The sequence below is a fragment of the Macrotis lagotis genome, chromosome 4, assembly GCF_037893015.1.
Source record: "Macrotis lagotis isolate mMagLag1 chromosome 4, bilby.v1.9.chrom.fasta, whole genome shotgun sequence".
Taxonomy (NCBI): domain Eukaryota; kingdom Metazoa; phylum Chordata; class Mammalia; order Peramelemorphia; family Peramelidae; genus Macrotis; species Macrotis lagotis.
In genome coordinates, this window is record NC_133661.1 from 146,195,835 (window position 1) to 146,211,335 (window position 15,501).

Genomic DNA, 15,501 nt, shown 5'->3' on the forward strand with positions numbered 1-15,501 from the left:
TGGTCAATGGACCCAGATGGTTCTTGATGGTTCTGAAGGTTATAGTGAGGCTGATGGCTTAGCACAGCACCCCCCCACACTCAAATTCAATTCACATGATTGTCATGGCATCAGCTTTCTGATGTCATGGTCTTCTTTTAAAATAAAGGACAATCATTATTATCATTATTATTATTACATATTTTATGTAGGTAGCTCCCTTTTTCTCAAATGGTTTATAAAAACTTTATATTTATGGTCTCATTTTTATCCTCTGAATTATCCATGTACCTCAATTTAGACACTATTTTGATAAATAGTTGACCAAGGTACAAACCTATAAGATTCAATGAATTTGTACATGGCTAAAGTACTTCCTTAGAATGAAAACTAGCTTCTTCTTCACTCTTAGCACTTCCCTTTTTCTTTCCTATTTTCTGATGTATTTTCTAATTTCCTCTCCTTTGAAAGAATGGGAACTGTTTTGGCTCTGGATTTTCATTTTCTGGGTTTGTTGCAGGATTTTTTTCTCTCATGTTACCAAAAGATGACCCTGGTCTGAATTTCTCAAGTATACCTTTGACTCAAAATGACTGTTCATTTCCTAGCATCTCACCATGGAAAATGGCACAAATTCATTGAATCTTATAGCTTTGTATCTTGGTAAATTATTTACCAAGAAAGATAGTATCTAAATTGAGGTACATGGGTGGTTCAGCAGATATTATGAAACCATGAATATAAAATGTTTTTTAAAACCAAATGAGGAAAAGGAAACTATCCCTATTTTATTGCCTTTTCATTCCTATTTCTGCCTCTCTTCAAATATCCTGTAAAGTGGGGCTGAGCAATCATTGAGCCATCCCTAGTATAGCCTCAGCAGGTCATGGTGGAGGGACTGAACTGAACCTGAAACAGAATTGTGATCATTACTTTTGAATAGACATAGGGAGGTGATAGGGGACAGCATTACTGTCTATTTATTGGGCAAGTGGGAAGCTCAAATTTTAGAGTATTGGACCTAAAGTTAGGAAGATCTGAGTTGAAAGTTGGAATTAGACAATTATGACCTATGTGAGCTTGGGAAAGGAGAATACCAGCCCTCCAGTCAGGAGGACCGAAGTTCAAGTCTGGCCTCAAACAATTGTCACTTACTAGCTTGGGTAAATCACTCAGCCCTGTGTGCCTCCCATGCAGTCTTCCTGATCTATACCTGGGCACCAGATCCAGATGACTCCAGAGGAGAAAGTGAAGTTGGTGACTTTGCACAGCAGCTCCCTCACTCAAATCCAATCCACCTGCATGTCATAACATCACCTCCCTGATATCATAGCTTGAATGAAGGATAAATATCACCAGACCTTGGACTACTGATCTTACCTCTCCAGTCCTTGGCTTATTTACTTGGACTTTTAAAAATTTATTTGTGTAAAATCAAAGCCTTGGACCAGATGATATCTAAGGTCTTAGAGCTCAAATGCCTATAATAATAGCTAGCTTAATATTAATATTTATAAAGCACATTTTATATACTAGAAGCCACTGTGCTTTATAGACATCTCATTTGATACTTACAACAACCCTGGGGTGTTGATAATGTTATTATCCCCATTTTGCAGATGAGGAAACTGAGGCAATTAGTGGTTTAAATAACTTGCCTGGTATCAGAGATCAGATTTGAATCGAGGTTTTCTGATTCCAGGCTCAGCCCTCTATCCACTTTATCACTTAATGTATTTGTAGTTTTCCTACCATTTATTGTACAATATCTATCTGTATTTCAGGTATAACACCTTTTCTATTTGCTCTTAATATGCACACATTAACATTGGAACACCTTTTTACCATAAGCCCTCACATGAAATATATTTTTCTCAATATCTGTATGTCTGAATTCCATTTTGGAGAGACCCAGTTTCTCTCAAAATTTTCTTAAACTGACACCTTTCAACAATAGAAAGTAAGAAACTGCCAAGAACTAAAGCTCATTGAGAGCAACAAAAAGAGAGTGAGTGATGCATGTCCCTTGACTTGTTTGAATTTCTTTATTTATGTAATTAATATTTTAAATTGTGTTTATATAATACTAAGAATTCATATTGCATGAAGTTTAATGTTAAAGTTTTACAAAGTATTTAAATAAATTATTTCATTTAGCCCTTAAAACAATACTGTGAGCAGCTAGGTGATATAGTAGATAGAGCACTGGCCCTGGAGTTAGGAGGACCTGGGTTCAAATATGAACTCAGACACTTAATAATTGTCTAGCTTTGTGACCTTGGGCAAGTCACTTAACCCCATTGACTTAAATTAAAAATTAAAAAAACCCGAATATTGTGAGGTAGGTTTTTCCTCCATTTTGCAGATGGAGAAATTAAGTTTCAGATGGAAAGACAGTATATTATTTTATAAAGCTATTAATTCATTCAATTAACTTTTTATGTAATCCTCAGAACAAACCATCTATCATCTTCATATAGAGATAATTTTGCCTCTTATTGCTTTTACTCATTCATATAATCTCTTTGTCTGGTCAAAGTTAGCATTCTTACATTATATCAGCTAATAGTCAAGATCCTTGATTTAACTGAAAAAGTTTCTATCACTTCTCCATTAAAAATACTATTGATTCTTGGTTTTAGATATGCACTATTGAGCATATTAAGAAGTGATTCATTTTTTCCTTTGCTTTTTAGTGTGTTTTTAAATATATGTATATATATATATATATATATATATATATATAAATTAGTGTTAAATTTTCTTAAGGCTATTTTTATATATTGATCTTATTATATTGTGATTTATGTTTATAGTTTCCCTAATTTGAACTATGTCTATATTTCAGATATAAGTATATCTCATAAATAATTTTGAATGTTAATATAATCTCTTTGCTAATATTTTATTTCCCATTTTTGTATCAGTATTAGTTATATTGATTTATATTTTCTTTCTTTGTTTCACTTCTGATTTAGGTATTACTACCATATTTATCTCATTGAAGAAATTTAATAAATTACCTTCATTATCTAGTTTTGCAGATAGTTTATGTAGCATTTTTGTTCTTTAAATGATTGATATTATTCTCATAAAACATCCAGTTCAATTTCATTTTTTGAAGTATTATTTTTGGCTTGTTTAAAGTCTCTTTCTAGCATTTAGTTATATAGATTCTCTAGTTTTCATTCTATTACTCCAGATTTTTGTTTATTTTAGATATGCATCTATTCCTTCTAAATTTTCAGTTTCGTTGGCATATTATTGGATATAATTATTCAGTCATTTCAGTCATGCTCAAGTATTCCTGATCCCATTTGAGTTTTTTGTTGCAAAGAATCTGGAACGGTTTTCCATTTCCTTCTCCAGTTCATTTTACAGATGAGGAAACTGAGACAGACAGGGTTAAAGTGATTTGCCCATAGTCACATAATTAGTAAATGTCTGAGGTCAGATTTGAACTCATGAAGATGTCTTCTTTACCATTGGGCCATGCTCTAACCACTGCACCACCTGGCCACCCACTGAATATAATTCTTTGGGATAACTTTTTTAATACATTTATTGTGAATTCTCCTTTCTCTTTTTATTTTTGTAATTTCATTTTTTGGGGTTCTTTATTTTGGGGTGGCAGAAAGAAGGAATCAAATCAGTTAATGATTTATCTAATTTGTTTATATTTTAAACAAATAAATGATAAATTAATTGAGCATAAAGCTAAAAACATTTAAATCACCAAAAAAGTATAAAAAAGAAATTATAAAAATAATAGATCATTATAATTTAAAGACAGAAAGATCATTGCAATAATAAATAAGACTTTGACACTGAAGTAATCTATCTAAACTCATGATTAGCTACCCCTCCTTTGAGTCTTTGGTAGTGGTAGTCAGTAAGGGGCAATGAGTAGAGTAATTGCAATTAACTTTAGTGGTTTATTGAGGGTCTTTGTTGATGGTTCCCCCACTCTCTTCATTTCGTTTAAAGCTTTCTCTGACTCCATAATTACTGTAGCTCCAATTGAACAAGAAGTTCATAAGGGGGTAAAGACAGGGATAGGAGCAATAGTTTAACCTCTATTTTTGTTTTTTCATTTAATTTTTATAGGTATGACTTTGTCAAAATTTCTCTTTATTCTTGAAATTTTATCATAGTTCCTTTAGTTCATTTGACATATTTTTTACAATTTTGAAGAAGAGATGACACACTGGTTTGAGCCCAGTCTTTCTATCATTTTGGAACCTGAAGATCAATGAACTCATTTTCTTTGGAAAAAAGAAAGCATGAAAAACTGGAAAAAGATATATTTGGAGCCAGGAAGCTCAGTTTGAATATTACTTCTATCTATTTACTAAGTATATGACTTTGGGCAAGACACTTGACCTCTATAGACCTTACTTCCCTTGTCAACAAAATGAGATGGTTATAACTAAAGAACTTCTAACTTCTCTTCCAACTCAAGAAACATTAGCCTATGAAATATACCTTTTCAGATTCTTCTATCATCTAGATAGGCTTCTGGCACCTTTGGGCATAGAATAGAAAACTCTCAGAAGGCCAATCATGCATATTCTTAGACTAGCTCCTGGGCTTGGAGGAAACAGGAGACTAATTTGGATCTTTATTGGAATTTTTAACTTGACAATTAAAAACAAGGTATCAACCTTTTCTTTTGAATTTTCAAGGGTAAGAAATAGAATGTACCAACATAATTAAACCCAAGAGCACACTGTAACTTAGAAAACATTTTTGTGTATTTCTATATACATATTCATTTTAATTAGCTGAAGACAAGTATCAGTTCTCTGAAAAATTGCCCTTGACCTCAATGGACTGGGAATACATGATGATTTGAAAGTAAATATTTAATATCCATTTAGATACTTCTGTGTGATTCATTTTTTAGAACTTTAGGGCAAACATTTTGATCATCATGTATTTAGGAATCAGCTTTAGTATCTGCCCCGGGGAAAAATAAGTCTCTTGCTTCTAAAAGCAAGAATTAACACATTTCTTACTAATGTACTGCTTATCTACATTCATGTATTCACTTTCCTAGAACTTTCATTGTATTACTTTAAATTAAATGGATCTGAAAGAAAATACAACTAGACATTTAGAGTATTGAATTTTCTAAGTAGGATCTTCTTGAGAAAGAAAGAATGGAAGGAAGGAAGGAAAGAAGGAAAGGAAAGGAAAGAAGTGATGAAAGAAGATAGAGAGGAAGGGGTGAGAGAGAGAGAGAGGAAGAGAGAGGAAAAATGAAAAACTGAAGACTGAAATTCTGGATAACTTGAACAAATTTTTTAAAAATGCACCTTTTCTATAATAGTTGATTAGAAAATTCAGAACTAAGTATTTTATCTGAATTATTGATTCTAACTGAATTATTGATAATTGTCTTTGTTCTCCACTTAAAATTACTAAATGGAGAGACATGGTACAATTAAAGGAGCCCTAGATTTTCAGTGAAAAGAAAGGTTCTGAGTCTGAGTTGTGCCATCACTGAGTTATATGACCCGAGGAGGCATATTAGAAAATGTAGTGCTTTGGACATAAAACCCTTGAATTCTAATCCTGCCTTTTGTGGCTTTGTGCAAACCAATTAACCTCTTGGGGTTGTTGTGAGGAACAAATAATGCATATAAATTGAATTATATAGTTCTAAATGGTTGATTACCCTGGGCCTCTGGGTCTGAGTTTCCTCATCTGTAAAATGAGGGGTTTGGAGATTTACAGTCCTCTAAGATAACTCTACATTGAAGAACCTGGGAAGTAAATAACAGCATCACTACTGCTTTGCACATATGAATCCAACTTTGAAGTGCTTCATCTAGTCAGCAAGTCTTATCCCACCTAGTTAAAAAGCTGTTTAACTAAAGCAAAGGTCATTGGCAAATATTTATTGAATATCTACTATGTACATGGCACTTTGCTAGGCACTCTGGGGACAAAGCATCACTTGCAGATAAATATCTAATTAACCAACCACAAATTTAGTCCAGGATTTAGGTTCTATTAGGAAGATCGAATATAATCTTTTTGGTGAGGGAGAGGTTGAGAGAGAAATTTGCTATTTCTTCAGTTTGAGGAACCTCAGATGAAGAACTCCTTTACCAATGCAGATCAACACCTTTTATGCTGCTGAGACACTGCGATATTAGCTGATTTAATGAGTCATATAACTGGGATGTGGCAAGGTAGAACTTGAATTGGGATCTTTTTTGTTTGTTTGTTTTTGTTTTGTTAAAGCAATAGGGTTAAATGACTTGCCCAAGATCACATAGTTGGTAAGGATTAAGTGTCTAAGGGTGGATTTGAATTCAAGTCCCCCTGACTCCAGGGCTGGTGCTCTGATTTTCTTGCCTCCAAAGGAGGCTCTCTGTCTACACTGCCACACTGTGGTCTACCAATAGATATGCTAAATCAGTTTAAATAAGTATATTAGTTGGTATCCATCATCATTACCAAATTGCACTTATTAATTACTTGACCATGCAAGGCTTCACTCTCTGCAGGACTCAGAGAACAAATGAAAAAGGTTTAAATATTGTTCTCAAGGGTCCTTTAATAAGATAGTTCATTTTAATGTCTCAAAAAGCTTGTAAGATCTGCATCAGAGGTATTATTGTCACCCCTGTTTTACTGATAAGGAAACTGGGGTGTGAGCTGTGATCTTATAACTAAAAAGTGCAAAAAAGACAGATTTTGAATCCAGGTCTTCCTAATGTTAAGTAACATTCTTTCCACTATTTGCCGTACAAATTAATTCAGATTTCCAGGTATTCAGGTCAGAATTATTCTTAGTTTTAAACCAGTTATTGGAGGAAAACGTCAAGAGAGATTATAAAGGAACTAGCATCCTGAGACCAATCATTGCATTAGTAGGGATCTACAGTCCCAGGAAGACAAGAGGAAAAAAAAATTCTTCTATCTAACTTAAACCCCACACACCATAGCATAATCCCATTTCCTTTTGTTCTGTGCTCAGCACAGCTGGTTCCCATCACACCCATAGAGACCCATGAATATAATTAAGCAATAAGGCATGATATTGCAGAAACAATAAACCCTGATGTGGATAGTTAAATGCCTGGGGCCCCTTCTCTGTAAGATGGCAGAACTAATCTCCAAATCTCTATGGTTGTTCATTAAGAGACCAGAGAGTTCAACTCAGATCTATTTTTTCCCCCTTCTTTAAGCCAAAGAAATGAAAAGGCTAAATGCCAATCCTATGTTTAAGTATTCCTATGTAACAATTTATCCTCAAATGCTTCCCACCAACTAATTTTGTGACCTCCAAACAGGCATTTAATCAATCAGCAGATACTTGTCAGTTATAAGGCACTGCGGCCATCCCAAGGGCATCTACTTAAGAAAAGAACTGTGATTGGGTCTCAAAGGTTAGGAAAATTGGATTTGTAAGAAGAAAATTTCTACCTATAGGATTTTGAGATGGGAAACTTGTACAAAACTAATGAAACAAGAACTTTTTATCAGAAGCTAAATGCAATGTAATTTTGGTAAACTGACATTTTATAGTCTTTCTACAACCTTAAGACCTTTTTTACTTACCTCACAATAAAAGATTATCTTTCTATGAACTGCAGTAAAGGCTGATCCATGACAAACTTATTTAGAAATTAAGAAACCTAATATCTAGAAGGAAAAAAGAAAAAAAAGATTATGTGGCATCAGGAAATCTCAGAGAATTAGAAATGTGTTTGACAGTGAACAATACATGCTGCTACATGCCTATTTGTCCTCTATTCCCAAAGAACATCTCATTCAAATTGTCAGTTTTGACACCATATATATTTGGTTTTCTGTCACTGAGAGTATAAATGAAAAAATTTATCTGGGGAGGAAAAGTCAGAAAACTAAGCTACTATGACTATTATTAACATTACTTGGTTGGGTAAAGAAGGAACTTAGAAAATGTTATGATCCTAGATCTGGAAGGGATCTCTATCTACATTAGTTTATAGTTGAGGAAACTAGACTCAAAAAGGTTAAGGGACTTGTTTAAAATCATGGGGGTAGCTGGCTTCAGGGTTAGGATTTGAACTCTATCAGCATTCTTTCCACTGAATGAAATTATATCCAAATGATTGAAATAAGCATGATTTTGGATTGTCAATTGTATAGATGATTTCTTCACATCTTCACTTTATTTTATAAATAAATTCCCAAGACTGCTTCACATTTTAGGACCTCAGAGATTTAAGGACCCTTAGAGGCTATCTAATTTAGTGCTCACAAATCTAAAATTCCCTCTATGTTTTTCATGACAAGGAACCTTCCAGTCTTTATTTGAAGTCTGCTTGTAAGGGTGAATCCGTAACTTCTCAAAACAAACCAACTCATCTCTGTATAGCTCTAATTGTTAGGAAGAGAGAAATGTCATCTCTATAACTTCAACCCATTATCCTGAATTCTTTCTACATGCTTATAGTTTGTTTTTCTTCTCTCCCTTTCTTCTGGGAAGCCAAGCAGGATAAACCTACTGTATTCCCCCATGTATAAGATGCTCCCATGTATAAGACTCACCTTAATTTTAGGGTCTGAAATTTGAAAAAACAAATGTATTACATAAAGTTATTGACCACAAGTTTTATTCATCATAAAATTCATACAACTCTTTATCACTATCAAAACTCCCATCCATGAGTTTGTCCTCATTTGTGTTTGATGACAAATCACTGTCTTAGGACAGGCTCTGCCTGCTCTCCTGCCTGTGCCCTGGTCTGTGGTTGACCCCCCACATTCCCTGGGCAAGTCTGGTGTGTGGACACATGCCTATAGGAAGAAGTCCATTCCATTTCATGAACCTGAAGCACCCATTGTGTCCTCCTTTGAAATCAGTCTCTTCTTTTTCATCAGCAATTCTTCTGGCCTCCTGCTGAACATCTTTATGGACACAGGAATTCCAACTGCCCTTTGCTCGTCCATCCATCTCTCTTCAATTTTCTCTCTAATTCAGGCCATTTGGCTGACTTGTCTCTCATGGTTGTCTTCTTCTGTGGAGTTTTCAGGAGGGTTTCTTCTTCTTGTAGGCAATCTCGGATTATTTTCTCAGATGGAGGAGGACCAAACTGATGTTCAGCTGCAATTTTCATTCACTTTTGCAAATTGGATCACTTTGAACTTGAATTCAGCATTGTACAAAAATCTTTTCTGAGTCATTTCTGATTAGAACAGGAAAAATATAACCTAATATACCAGTAATAAAGGTGAAACAATGAGCACAAAGACAAGAATGAAAAAGAAGAAAATACAAGTAAAAAAATCTATATCTACTTTACAAGATGCTCCCAGTTTTTAGACCTCACATTTTTCAGAAAAGGGTGCATCTTATACATGGGGAAATAAGGTAATTCCATTTCCACAGGACAATCTTTCAATTACTTTGAGACAATGGATCATGTCTCCCCTCATTCTTTTCTTCTCCAAGTTAAACATTTCTCATTCCTCCAACTGATTCTCACATGGGATGATATCAAAGCCTCCTACCAGGTTGATTGCTATTCTTTTAATGCTCACCATCTCATATGAATGTTATTCTAAAATTATGGTGATGAAAACTAAAAACAAAACCCCATATGTGAGTTAATGAGGAAAGGGTAAATGAAAATGCTTTTCTCTCTAGTTCTGAACACTATGCGTTGTTTAATTAAGTAAGAGTTTGAATTATTTTTTATTCTTTATCAATTTATTGAATTATAATGAACTTGCCATCCATTAAGATTTAGTTCTTTGATTTTAGTTGTTTACTTTATTAAGATCTTTTTTCCCCATTTTTTAAAACAAAAATGCTATCTTTTGCCAAAGGTTTATTATTTTCTTTTATAGATAGCTGGGATTTTAGCTGAACTAATATGCTTATATTTTGCTTAATATTTTGATGATAAAAAACACAAAAGTTTTTTAAATGTTTTTGTCAGTATGCTTCCCCTATGTATACTTTTGAAATTGAACATTTTATCCTAAATGGACCGATTACTTCTATTGTGTTTCATCTTTTTCACTTCAGTCCAATAATCTAGCTCAAAGGTAGGAAAACTATGACCTAGAAGGCAATAGACTACTGCCCAGGGTCATTCGTTGCAAACAATAGCTAATAATAGCTCAAATTTATGTACAGACAATGTGTTTCTCATTTGCTCTTCAACAACTCTGTGAGGTAGGTGCTATTATTATTATTACCATTTTACAGATGAGAAAACTGAGATAGACAGAAGTTAAATTTTTACCAGTCACACAGTTAACAACTATTGGTGGCCAGTTTTGAACTCCAAAGCTCAGCACTCTATATCCTATGTCATCCAGTTGCTTGGACCATGCCTGGACCCCTCCCTCATTTGTTAATATCTTTTCTGGATCCTGATTCTGGTATCCATCAATCCTCTTATTTTTCAAGAACTGTCCCTCTTTACTTTTGGTCATTTGCAATACAGATGCCACCACATAAGCCTTTATTCATGAAACTGACCATAAAAAAAGGTCAATCAGTACAGGACCAAGGACAGAGCACAAGGGAACTCTGAAAACATCTTTCCAAACTGACACCAAATCATTAATCACTACTCTTTCTGTTCAACTTTTCAATTAGTTTTTAATCCACCTAATTTATTCTGTTATCTAACTTACACCTCTTTATCTTGTCTACAGTAGCCCCAGGAACTTCATTCAATACAGTTATTAAAGTACTAACTAAACACTGAAGTCCTTTTGTTGCTTGGACCAAACTTCATAATCTTTAGTAATGCTGTAGTTTTTATTTTTCTGGCAGCTTCATTTGTACCCACATAAAGTGGTAGAAATGAGGAGTATTCATCAAGTTTGACAGGTCTTGGGAGGTTCTCTATCATGTTCTGGATGAATGCAACACTATCAAATGTCAGACATTCTCAACCTTCTGAAGTAGCTGAAGATCAGAAGTAAGTGAAGGGGAAAAGGAGAGTTCTGTAAACATGAGGTGATAAAAGTAGATTAGATGCATCATTAAATCAAGATTTGTTAGTTGATTAGAAAGAAAGGAGACACATCAAGCCTTACCAGCACTGTAGTCAGGAATTGTGGGAGAAATAGAAGGTAGAATAAAATGTGGGGGTGGGGGTGGGATGGGGATAGAGGTAAAGAATGAGAGGGAACTAAATGGTTCTGAGATCCCTTCCAACTATGAGATTCTGTATTTCTGTGAAAAGCTCAAGAAGAGGAAGAAAAGAAAGTATTTATAAGCATCTATTATGGGTTAGATATTGCTGAAGCTTGTATAAGTATTATCTTATTTGATCCTTACAACAATTTTGTAAGTGCTATTGTGATATTAATTTTCCAGTTGAGGAAATGAGACCAACTGAGTTTAAGTGACTTGTCCAAGGTCACATGGTTGATAAAAGCCTGAGATTCAATTTGAACTCCACCCTTCCTTACTCCAGGTTCAGTACCATTCTATAACCTGATAAAAATGAATGAAGAATAATGAGAAATGAGACTGGAAGTACAGGTTGGAGCAAGATTGAAGTATCCTTTCAAAGTTACTTAAAGGAATTTGTAGTATATTTTTGCAATGCTTAACTTTGATACAGCATGTAAACTGAAGTAATACCCTTAAGTTTTAGTCTTAAAAAATAAATAATTGCATTAAATATCTTTTAGTTTGGTATTCCTTTGAGATTTTTCTCTCCATGCATTTAGCTGAGGGTTTAGTTAGTAGCACAAATTCATCATTGAAACTAATAAAAAGGGGAAAGGTACATTCTCAAGGGGGATCCAACAATCTCTTCAGAATTTGTCACAATATAGAAACAAAGAAAAGAAACAATGTCCAATAGGCATCAGATTCAAGGAGAGTAGGACATGTGACAGAGAACAAGAAAAGGTAAGAATAAAAATAGTCTATAGAAAAAATAGAACCATGAATAGTAGAGGCATAGGAGAAGTTATAGTGGAAAATAAAAATATTCCAGTGATGGTCTATTTAATCCCAGTAAAAAATAACAACAGAAAAGAAAGATGGTCTCATGGGAAGAAACCAAAGAAATAGTACCTAAAATAAGAACTCTTAAACCTTGAGTCTGTGAACTTGAATGAGGAATATACACATCTATATTTATATCTATATCTACATTTATATCTATATCTATCTGTATGTATATTTACTTATATGTTTTGTGTGTATATTATATATATTATATATATATAAATTTATAACCTTTATTTTCACTAACTTCTAATGGAAATTGGGAATTTATTTATCTATTTTTAGGCATACTTGTTCTTTTTTTCAATTTAAATATTTTTATTTATTCATTTTCCCAACTAAATGCAATGGTAGTTTTCACCAATCATTTTTTTTCAAGGTTTTGAGTTTTACATTTTACATTTAATGACATAATACTTAAAAAATTGAAGATAGTAAACTTTGGTCAGCATTTAACTCTACAGTCCCTTCTCTAGCATTTTCCATCAAAAGTCTTTTAGAATTGTCTTTGATTATTGTACTGCTGAAAAGAACAAGTACATTACAGCTGATCATCACCCAATGTTGTAGGTAGTATGTATAATGTTCTTCTAGTTCTGTTCATTTCACTTAGCATCAGTTCATGTAAGTCTTTCCATGCTTTTCTGAAGTCTCATACCTCATGATTTCTATTTTTAATGATGTTTTCTTTTATTTACACATTACTAAAATATTCTTGTTGTAGGAGTAACATAATACCCCCTCCCCCCACAAAAATATAAAACCTCATGAGAAATTACGTGAAAAAAAGAGAAAAAAATGTGTTTTAGTCTGTGTTGTGATACCAGCAACCATCTTGGGTGAATCACATTCTTTATCATAAGTCCATCATAGAAGTTACTTCTATATTTTTCCACAGTTGCTATTGCTGATTGTAATTCCCTCCATTCATTCCTCCCCACTACCATCTATTATATTTTCTCTCTCCTTTCACTCTGTCCCTCTTCAAAAATGTGCTGTGGGGCAGCTGAATGGAGCAGTGGACAGAGCACCAGCACTGGAGCCAAGAGTCCCCGGCCTACATCCCACCCCCAGTACCCACCCAAGCCCAATCCCACCACCTTGCAAAAAGTTAAAAAGAAAATGTGTTATATCTGACTATCCTCTCCTATGATCTACCCTCTCATCTATCACCCTCCTCTCCCTTCCCTCCCCCATCCCCCTTAGTGGGATACCCCTTCAATGACCTGTTCTTTCAAAGTCTTTTGGGAGGGTCTGATTGCTCTCCTGGCCTGTGAATGACACAAGCTCACCCCTCTGCCCCGAGACTATGAGGAAGATTCCCTGCTTTGTGTGGGCCCCAGACTTCGACCAGGGTCTGATTATGGTCAAAGTCCCAAGGTCCTATTCCAGGGACAGAGGACAGACCTCAACAGTTTCCCTCCACTCCCTTACCTTCAGTGGGCTGAGTGCTCAGGGAGCAGCAGCCTGGAGGCTTTTCCTGGGCGGCTCCACAGGCCTGCTTCTGTTTCCTGGGATCTGACTGCACTGAAGGCCAGGGCCACGCTGAAGAGGGCCACTCTGACCTGGGCTTCATGCTTGCTCTGGCAGAGGTCTCCGTGCTGATCTTCCAAGTTGTGCTTGGTGCTCCCTGGGATGGCAGGTCAGGAAACTGCTTTTGCTGCCAGGAGCTGGGGCTCCTAGGGACCCAGGAGCCCTGGGACTGTTCCTGGAAGGCTGAAGCTCCTTTGCTCTGGCACACTGCAGCCCTCTCCAACCCTGAGCAACAAAGCTTTCTCATGATTTTCCAAGTTACCTTGGGCTGGAGAATTGCCTCACTGGATCTTTCTGTGGGTTCTGTGTCTCAAAAATTTGCTTAGTCATAATTTTAAGGTTTTTTGAAATATTTTTTTTAGGTTTTTTACAAGGCAAATGGGGTTAAGTGGCTTGCCCAAGGCCACACAGCTAAGTAATTATTAAGTGTCTGAGACCGGATTTGAACCCAGGTACTCCTGACTCCAAGGCCGGTGCTTTATCCACTATGCCACCTAGCCACCTAGCCACCCCCTGTTTTTGAAATATTTTGAAGAGAGCTCCTAAGAAAGGTTGTTCTCTTACCACCATCTTGGCTCTCCCCCCTTCCCCCTTCATGATTTCTTTTTTTTCTTTTAGGGTTTTTCAAGGTAAATGGGGTTAAGTGGCTTGCCCAAGGCCACACAGCTAGGTAATTATTAAGTGTCTGAGACCAGATTTGAACTCAGGTACTCCTGACTCCAGGGCTGGTGCTCTATCAGCTGCGCCACCTAGCCGCTCCCCTTCATGATTTCTTATAGAACATTTTGTTCCATCACATTCATTTACCACAATTTGTTCAGTCATTCCCCAACTGATGGGCAGCCCCTTAGTTTTCAATTCTTTGCCACCACAAAAAAAAAAAAAAAAAAGCTGCTATGCAGCCCTGTTTGTGATGGCAAAGAATTGGAAATCAAGTAAATGTTCTTCAATTGGGAAATGGCTTAGCAAACTGTGGTATATGTGTATCATGGGACACTATTGTTTTATTAGAAACCAGGAGGGACAGGATTTCAGGGAAGCCTGGAGGGATTTACATGAACTGATGCTGAGTGAGATGAGCAGAACCAGAAAAAACACTGTACAACCTAACATCAACATGGGAGTGATGTTCAACCTTGAAGGACTCACTCTTTCCATCAGTGCAACAATCCGGAGCAATTTTGGGCTGTCTGCAAAGGAGAGTACCATCTGTATCCAGATAAGGAGCTGTGGAATTTGAATAAAGTGCAAGGACTATTTCCTTTAATTTAGAAAAAAAAACCAGATATCTTATTGTCTGATCTTGTTACCTCTGAGACTTCTCTTCTCTTCTTTAAGGATATGATTTCTCTCTCATCACACCCAATTTGGATCAAGGTACAACATGGAAACAAAGTAAAGACCGACAGAGTGCTTTCGGGGGGGGGGGGGGAGAGGGAAGCAAGATTGGGGGGGAAATTGTAAAACTCAAATAATATCTTTAATAAAAATAAATTTTAAAAAAGCTGCTATGAATATTTTGTATATGTGGATTTTGTTTTTGTTTTTTTAACCTGGTTTCTTGATCTCTTTGAGATACAGACCTAGTGGTATTATTACTGATCAGAGGATATACACAATTTTATTGCCCTTTGGGCATGATTACAAATTGCTCTTCAGAAAGACTGAATCATTCACAACTCTACCAACAATGCATTAGTGTCCCAGTCTTCCATATCCCCTCCAAACTGATCATTTTCCTTTTTAGTCTGTTCAGTGTGAGGTGATACCTCAAAGTTGTTTCAATTTGCATTTCCCTAATAAATAATGATTTAGGGCAATTTGTCATATGACTATAGAAAGTTTTAATTTCTTCATGAGAATTGTCTTTTCATAAACCTTTAACATTTATCAATTGAGAAATGACTTATTTTCTAATAAATTTGACTTAGTCCTTTATATATTTTTGAAATGAGCCTTTATCAGAAACCATAGTTATAAAAATTGTTTCCAACTTATTGCAT